Genomic DNA, 9,459 nt, shown 5'->3' with positions numbered 1-9,459 from the left:
GGCCCGGCAGCCTGCTGTGTCCCGTGGTTTGGCACCATCATCAGGACTACAGCCGGGGATTTGGGCTGTCGGAGGCGGGGCTGGGGCCCGCGCGCTTTGTCCTCACGCGCGGTGCCCGCAGGGCGCCTCTGGCCCTTGGGTGCTGAACCCCCTGCTTTGGGCTGGGGGTTCAGGTGGTGTGGAGGTCGAGTTTTGCGTTTCTCGGGCTCCATGGTGGATGAGGTGTGTTTCGGGGTGAGAGCCTGTGACAACCAGAAACAGACTCACAACCAACCCTTCGAGGCACTCGACTAAATGCTGTCTGATTGTGACGTCATGGAGACATGCACGCCGTGTCATGGCCTATTGTATTACGTCACGGAATCCCACATGAGTTGTCACCTGTCAGCGCGAGAGAGCTTGAGAATTTTTTTCCCAGCAGAATAAACAATAATGTACCGACATCTTTATATCTGCTATTACGTCAACAGTTCACTTTCACACATGATGAGAGGAGTGTTACATGCTGATGGGCGCCTGCTTTTCTCAACACAGGCTTCACTGACTTTGACTTCAACAAGGTAACTCATTATTTTGCATTTAGCCCAGTTTTCACGTGTGAAGTTCCCTGTGTGCGTCAGTCTAAGACCGGAGAGAACACACCTTCCGAGGCGGCTGAGATGTTGCGCATAATATCACCAAAATAAACTGTTTGCTCATGAAATTTCGATAGATTTACTTTTCTGTGAACACGTGTGTGTGTGTGTGTGTGTGTGTGTGTGTGTGTGTGTGTGTGTGTGTGTGTGTGGTGTGTGTGTGTGTGTGTTTGTGTGTGTGTGTGTGTGTGTGTGTGTGTGTGTGTGTGTGTGTGTGTGTGTGTGCGTGCGTGCGTGTGCGTGTGCATGTGTGTCAGACTTAACAGAGTTAAATTACATTAGAAAAACACGAGTATTTTACAGTAAACTCATCTCAAGACGTTTTCAGATTACGGGTCATCCTGTCACATTCATTCATTCATTCATTGTGTGAATGAATAAATGAATGAATGTGACACTGCCACAGATTCCGCTGCAGGACTGCACGCCTCTAAACAAACTGCACGTGTTTCTGCCGGCGCGTGCCACGCATACAAGACCAAACATCATATTATCAGGATGAGCAGCAATAAACGTCATGTCCACTGTAACCCATCATTTAATCATCCTTTATTTTTTATTTTATTTTATTTCATTATATGCTATTTTAAATTCGCGGTCGTGTGTGCGCATGTGTAAGATTTCAGCAACCAAAGATTGTCTATGTGTAATCTGAGACAGAGCGATCCCTTCACTTGGTATCGATAGTCTGACCCAACAATTTGTGCAAATGAATAAATGCACAATTCAACACAGTGTTGCCTGCTATTTTGTTTAATGTTGTTCAGTATGTTTGAGACAGGTATTTGATAACGGAGAGAGATTGTTTTTTTAAATCAAGCTGCAGATAATAACACCTCTCATACAGATAATTATTGTTAGGAAGGAACAAGTCATCAAATCAAATTGAAATCAAATAAGACACCCGGCACATTAAAATGCTATGCAATGCATTGTCCCTGGGAGAAGGAAAGAAAAGCAACAGATATAGAAGAAAAAGTATTTACAGTTTTTCTCAATCATTCCAGTTCATGCAAAAACATCCTGACTAGCCAGGAGTGTAATGTTTACCAAGAGGCAAATATTAGCTCTAATGAATTTCAGGGAAAATATTAGCACTAATCAAATAATGTCAGATATTTAACAATAAAACACATTAATCAAGAATCAGAATCAGAATGAGACAAATATTACTAAAGACAAACAACAAAGAAGTAGGGGAAATGTGGTAAATGGCATTTAGAAGTAAATTGTGATAGTAAAAACAGTGGAAAAAATAAGAATTCATAGAATTAAAAAACTAAATAAGTTTAAGAATAAAATAGATTGTAGAAATGATGTATGGACAAGGACTGGGGTCACACACACACACACACACACACACACACACACACACACACAGTGCACACGCACAAGCAAGTTAATTAATGTCAGAATTCAATTTTAGGATTTTGGGGGATTAAGTGCGAGTCTGAGTTTTTTTTTTTTTTTTTTTTTTTTTTTCTAATCCCTTTCCGTAAACACGAACCGCGTGGTCCCCTGAAATAAAAAGAGGCTGTGCCAGAGCTCGGTGCTCCACCCTCCTCTCGGGTGAAGTCTCTGTCATGTGTCCTATCTTTGGTGGAGTCATCTGGTTGTGGGCGTTTCTCTGTTTCCATGTCTTCCCTCCCTCTCCCTGTTCACCTGACAGCTGACCGGCAGACAGTCTGAGCATCACTCGGTGCGCCCAGGCAGGCAGACAGACAGACAGACAGACAGACAGACAGACAGGCAGACAGGCAGACGGGGACGCATGAAACCCAGCAGTCCGCCTGGTACGGTGCTCTGTCCGGGGACGAAGGCTCTGTGCTCTGCGGCAGCGCGGCTCGCTCTGGAGGCTTTTCCCCTCCGCGTCTGACAAGCGACCATGAGCGGAAGGGTTGGCGACCTCAGCCCCAAGCAGGCTGAGGTGCTGCAGCAGGTGAGTTCATCCCCTCTAATCAACAAACAAACAAACACATACAATTAAAGAAGCCAGATGATAGTAGTTTTCCGCCTGCGTTGAGGATGACCACGCATGCCATATCTTTTTGGAGGCAGATTTCCCCTGTCGAGCAAAGCCATGTGACGTACTGTTTTTTTGTTTGTTTTTTTTTTTTTTTTACTCATGCGGAAGAGCTCTGCTGTCATTATTTTCCTGCAATGTTTTTGTCCCGGCGCACAGGGTTTGCGTTACTCACGCAGGTTTAAGTTTATTAAAAGGACCTGAATGGTTTGGTTAGGATCCTCATTAAGCTGAGCGCACACACACATCTTCCTCCCGAGATCCACACTAAAACAACAAACCATCACCGTTAAAGCGCTGTGACATGTGCTGTGTGGTGTTTTTCAGTCTCCTGTATTCATACAGCCTGTAGTACCGTGGCGCTCAGTTATCAGTGAGTTTCTGGTGACCTCATTGAGCTGCATGGTAGCTACTTTATATTTCCAGTGTTGTCAGTAGGCCTATAATATTTTTCTAACGTGACCGTAGGGGCTCACAGTGTATCTGTGCTGCTCTAAGGTGGGTTTATTGACTTTATTGCACTTTATTTTTTCTTTAATCTTGATGCCACTGTAATGTTCCTGTAATATTTTAATTTAGTTCTTTACAGTTGTATTTCTGCTGTGATAATCTATTTGTAGGCTCCGCCTACCTGAGCTCCAAGGTGAGTCCACCTGGCTCGGTTTCAGTTTTTTCTCTATTTTTCACTGTATGAGGGCAAGAGTTAGTTAACAGTGGCAGCCCTATCATCCCTACACTCTTAGAAATAAAAGTGCTAACTAGAACCATAAAAGGTTCTTCGGCTTGTCTCCATAGGAGAACCCTTTTTGGTGCCAGGTAGAACCTTTTATAAAGGTTACATCTGGAACCCTTTTGGAGGGTTATACCTAGAACCGTCTGTGAAAGGTTCCACCCAGAACCCCCCATGAGAGGTTCTACAAAGAACCCTTACTGGAGGTTCCATCCAGAACCATTCCACCTTCATAGGGTTTCATCTAGAACCCATCCAGGCAGTTTCACCAAGAACCCTTTCATATTTCAAGGGTTTCACCAATAACCATTTTCTGAGGGTTCTATGAAGAACCATATTGTATTCTACAGATCAGGCAAAACAGTTATTTCATTACTTATACTATATTGTGGTTGTTTATAATGTTGAGACTGAGGACACATTCAAACAATTTTAATGAGCTTTTTCTTTTATTTAAAAAACTTGGAACAATGTTGGATAAGGAGGGGAGACTCTCTGAGGACAGTCCAACAGAAGAGGAGAGGCTTTGTAGGTCCGAGGGGAAAACAAGTCAAAAGTGAGCATAGGTCCTGTGGAATCAGCAACATGATGATAGGACTCAGGCCAGACACATCATATTGTGATTATGCATCATAATCACATCATGTAATCTCCAGCAATGGTGACATGGCAGAGAGAGAAGATAAAAGCATCAATCTAAGGCAGACTTACACTGCACCAGATGAAGCAGTTAACTATCTACAAACAATAAAATAATGCATGGTCCAATGAGAGCAATCAGCATATGGGCACATACAGCACTAATGGTGAGAGTGGAATAGAATCAGATGAAAGTGAGGGAACACCACAAAGTTTCCACATTAACCCTCCTGTTATGTTCAAATTTACTAACATCTTTTAGGGGTCAGTTTGACCCCAAACATAAACTAAAATTGTTACCAAAGTGTACTTTAAGCATCTCTGTAGACATATTTTGGATATGAGCTTGAATGGTCCTTTCATCCTCTCCAAAGTCTCCATCTTCCTGAGCCTATGATGCATGAAAAATGACACAACAATATGGTAAGAGGTAACCACTAAGATGAGGTGTACATGATCATTTTTTAAAAAGTATGCTTAAGTTATATGTTGTTTCCAAAGACTTACAGCGGGCCTGGTTATGTAGAAAAGCTGGCTTGGTTGACCCGGAGTATGGTGCTTCTTTCCAGATCCTGCCACAGAAAAGTTTGGACACATTTGTTGCACCATTGAGTCACCAATAAGGGGTCGTCTTTCCTTTTTGAACTTGTTAGAGACTCACGTAAATCATCCTACAACCAAGAGAGGAATTGTTTACTTAAGGGGATAGTGCAGTCGAAAATGAGATGATTGTTGACCTCAGTATTGTCCAGATTTGTCAACATCAAGCCATTTTGTAAAATACACCTATACAGTAAAAGATAGACACACTCATTTTTGGCAAATGTGAACATTAGGTGAATGCATTTTCTGTTTATTATATATTGAGATACAGTATGTACAGTAGCTATATCTATACAATTAAGATATGCAAACATACATTAACAGACTCATTTTGTGCTTACTCACATGTCCTGAACCAATTTTCTCCCGCATGAAGGGACATCTGCGTATGAACAGGCTTAAAATCTCTGTATATTGTTTGGCTGAGGGATACCTTGGTTGGGGAGAGAAATAATAGAATAAGTTGAACATGTTGTCTTAAAGTGCCATTATATGGAGTATAATCTCAATTTAAAGCTACAATGTGCAGTAGTTTTCCATAATAATGATAAAAGTAACCTACATTGTTTGGCTGCTGAGGATGTCATACAGTGACAGATCATTTCTCCGAGGGGACAAAAGTTCTGGGTCCTTTGCCTCAAGTGTATCTTTTAATGCTTTGAGGAAAGCAAACTGACCCAGTGAAGCAGGTCCAGCTGTTTGCTCATCATGAGGTCTTTGTAATATGGAAAAATGCAAGAATATGTTAGACCGAGCTGTGTGAAATAGTAATGAACAGACTGTAACTAGTAGAGAAATAAAGTTTCCCCCACAAATGACCAGAATTATAGTATCTTGACAGCATTTTACCTGTTCCAATTTCTTGTTGTTGACAATGATGATGATGGCGATGATGATGATGACTTCAACTGCTCGAGATACTTGAGGAATTGTGCTTGTTTTTTTATTGATGGGATTAATCTCTCTGATATCCTCTCAGAGAGAATTTCGAGGGTTGCTCCATCAATATCATTCTCTTCAAAACAAAAAGGAATACAAGTTATTAAGTTATAACCCTCTTGCTCAAGCCAGTGGCACACTTCAGTTGTTGTTCAAGCTGTGTAACTCATTCTACAAAAAAAAAAAAAAAAAAAAATCAAAACAAGAAACAAATGCATGCATTAAAATAGTCCACCTTTCACCATAAAAAGTCCTTAGCTAGAGTCAAGCTTGCTGAAATAAGAAATCATATTTAGCTTACCTTAATCCTCTGAAGTTTTTGATCTTCTGTCACTTCAGTCTGGCCTCTAACCACAGTCATCACTATTGATGTGTCACACCTGTTTTGCTGAGAAGGGCAGACCATGTGACGCAATCCACATTAAAACCAGCTATTAGCTCCCACATGGCCATTGGCAGGGTAGCCAGCTCCCTGGCCTGACACACTGAACCTCAGCCTTTCCTCTGGGAGATCGGGGTTCAAGTCCTGACATTATCATCCCACCAGCGCCTGCACTATCCATACTCAAGGAAAAATAGATGAGGATGGTTAACTGCCCACAGTCCAAAAAGAAAATACCATTTTCTTTTTTCTTATTTCTCTTTTGATGGCTCATGAGCTCCTCCCTCCAGAGGTTGTAGTTGCATAGCATAACAATATAGCATGGTGGCTCAGTAGGTAACAGCATAGCAGTGCTATTTTGAAGATTGAGGGTTCAAGACAGGATAGAGGTCTATTCAACATGTATTGTTTAATTACATAGCAGTGGTGGATGAGTGGTATCACATTTATCTTTTACATGGGAGAGCAGGGTTCAAGACTCAGTGCTGGTACCCTGTTTAAGTGTCTTTTCAACAGCAAAATTCTCCCTGGGATGATTATATTTGTTTATTTGCCTCTTTATTGAGCAAGTTTAATTACATTAATGTAGGATGTAGGGTGAGGATCTTATACCCATGCTTTCAACAATACTTGAAGAACTCTTTCCTCCACAAAGGGTTCTCTGGATCAAAACGGTTCTTACCAGAACCTTTAGTGTTACAAAGAACCCTTGAAAAACCCTTTCTTCAAAAAAGGGTTCTTCAGAAGCAAATGGTTCTGGGTAGAACCTGAGCCCCTCATGAAGAACCCTTTTGGAACCCTTATTTCTAAGAGTGTACGTGTCACTCATATTGTACAGGCTGTATCTATCGAGTGTCTCTCTTGCCTCATGCCCAGGAAATCAAACTCACTATTTTATCCACTTTCTGCAACCGCTGGTAAATCACAATATCAAGATTTCTGCTTTTGCTTTTGAACCTGCCAAGTAGATTTTTTTTAGAGCAAAATAGTGCGTTTACACTCTGCGTGGTTAGTAACCCTTTGGTGCATAGCGGTCACTACAGTGGACAGCTGTTTAAAGTCATTTTCTCCTAAATGCAATGGTTTCTATGGTGGAATTGCATATCAGCTGTTAGAATGCTCTCTGCTGCTTCCCCCCATCGAGGTTTATGCAGAGACTGTCAGTTCATGTTGCTGAAAACATATTAATACTAGTATTATGACATGATAATACCAGTCCTGCATCCTTAAAGAAGTATGGAGACTCACAAAAGTGTTCATGCCCTAAGAAGAGTAAAAACACATAAGAAAAAAATCTTGACTCAGGCTTTCATAATTCATGCATCAAAGGGTTAAAGACTCCATGAAAAGGACTCTCCCTTTCTTGATTACATGTGTTTCCAATTGAAACAGGAGGTTTTGGCAGGAAGGATCATTCACAAATGCAAACCAACAGGATCTCAGTTTGGGAGAGAAAAAAAATTTCATTTGAAGGGATAAGGTAGATAAGAGGGGATGTTGAAAGATTTGTGAAGGTTTTATTGTTTGAAATTTAAATGTTCACCCACTAGTGCAGAGTGATGTCACTATTTAAGAGGTAGAGGTCATGTGAGGTCATTTCATGGCGACTTTAAAGCACCATTTAGCTGGCAGACTCACCAGGCAAGGCCAAAATGAACCACTTTCTAGTTAGTTTTGCCATCACCTGGTCTGGATTAGTTGTCACCTGACCGCCTGTCCCGTCCTGCAGGATGTGGACGGATGAGGGTGTGAGGAGGTTTACCAGCTGAAAGGCGGCATTCAGAAATACCTGGAGCGTTTCCCAGAGGGATTCTACCGAGGGAAGCTGTTTGTCTTCGACGAGCACTACACGATTTCCTCCAACGACGACGTCATCTCAGGTGAGAGTGAGGTGTTTTCACGCGAGACCCACATGAACTTGTTACCGAGTAGTGACAAATTACATGATTTCTCAATGAGTCCTTATTGTTGAGGAGTTTAAATTGCTTTTTTTTAAATTGGTTCATCAATTATTTAGTGGACAGATATTCAAGAGATTGTAATTTTGATTATAATTGATTATAAGGAAGCAATTTGAAGACATCGCTTTGGGTTCTGCTAATTTCCAGAGATGAGAGGATCTGTTCATGTCATCATTTGATTTGATTTAATACTTGATATGGCCCTCAAGATTTAACATAAAGGTCTAATCTAAAAATGTGAACAGGAACAAATGAATTTGAGTGGAGAGCCTCTGAAATTGTGGCGGGCAGGTTGTCTCATTTATGATTAGTACTCTAGAATAAAATGTTGCCAGTGTCGCAGATTTATTTGCAACTTTTGATGAGTGTTTGTCATTATTTTTTGGCATGTCACAGGCTGAATGATTAACCTGTAAAGTGGAAAAATAATTGAGAAATTAATCAAGCAATGAAAATAATATTCACATGCTGTAGTTCAAGGCAGAATGAGTAGGATTTGTCGTTTCACCTCGCTAGATTTCCTTTTTTCCGTGGTCCGTGTCTACGATTTTCATAGCTTCCTATTGGATGTCATGCTTTCAATCTGGCTCCGTGCTGCACTGTGATTGGCTGGCAGTGACACACCCGCTCCCAGTGTCCCGAGCTCAGCAAAACTAGAAAACCCAGGCAGAGGGCAGGGTCTCTGCCTACACACACACCAACACACACTGCTAGTGGCTCATTAGTGGTGACTGAGAGGGATTATTTTTGAGTGGATGCATTGTGTTTTTTCAGGAAATTCCACTCATTCTGCCTTTAAATGATCAAAAGGTCACCCTTGAAGCTGCAAGTGGTCACCTGTAATAAATCAGTGTATTATTCCACCAGTCAGCAGTACAGTGGTCACATTCACTCTGTCTGGCTCTTAAAGTGGAAACCAGCTGTCATTTTGTCGTGACGTTGTTCCTCCCAGGTTCAGACTGCAGGTACTGCGGCGCGCCGTGGGACCAGTACCAGCTCCGCTCCACACACTTCTGCTGCCAGCTGGTCCTGTCCTGTCCCGTCTGCAGACAGGACGGACGCACCGCCTGCTGCCCCACCTGCCAAACCAAAGGACGGGCTCAGAGCGACGAGTCGACCCCCGCTCCGCCGCACAGGGAGGAGTGTGAGTGCACCGTCCAGCATCCCAGAATCCCGATGACGCTGGCAGCTACCAGACGATCACTGCCTGTTTTGGAGTAACAACCCGGGACATACAGACAGAAGTTTGGTCTGTTGAGTAGAAAACAAGCACAGGGTGCGCTCTGTGTTTTAAACTTGTTCTCGTCTTTTTCCTGGAGGCTGGAAATGAACACGGATATTTATTTGAACAGTATTTGTAAGTTCTCTTACAAACTGATTGCTGGCCTCAAAGTTAAACACATTTCTGATCACTACTGAAGTTCTGTATTTATTGTAAAATATTAACAAAATAGTTATGTCGCTAAAAATGGAATCATGCTAGTTTATGAAATATTGACAGATTAATTTCAAGCCAGATTTTTCCAAAACAAACACATTTTTTTTAA

General features: G+C 41.9%; 1 long non-coding RNA gene across 1 annotated transcript in view; it reads left to right on the top strand.

The window, feature by feature from the left end:
* Nucleotides 1-2,210: 2,210 nt before the first annotated feature.
* The window catches only part of LOC115365776 (uncharacterized), an 8,094-nt gene continuing 845 nt past the window's right edge, over nucleotides 2,211-9,459 (top strand). The window contains exons 1-3 of the long non-coding RNA XR_003928788.1: nucleotides 2,211-2,574; nucleotides 7,681-7,831; nucleotides 8,865-9,459. The exon at nucleotides 8,865-9,459 is cut by the window's right edge and continues 845 nt beyond it. This is a non-coding gene — a long non-coding RNA (uncharacterized LOC115365776). The remainder of the gene's footprint in view (nucleotides 2,575-7,680; nucleotides 7,832-8,864) is intronic.

Source organism: Myripristis murdjan, chromosome 9 (assembly GCF_902150065.1).
Source record: "Myripristis murdjan chromosome 9, fMyrMur1.1, whole genome shotgun sequence".
Classification (NCBI taxonomy): domain Eukaryota; kingdom Metazoa; phylum Chordata; class Actinopteri; order Holocentriformes; family Holocentridae; genus Myripristis; species Myripristis murdjan.
This window is presented reverse-complemented; position numbering and strand designations above follow the sequence as displayed.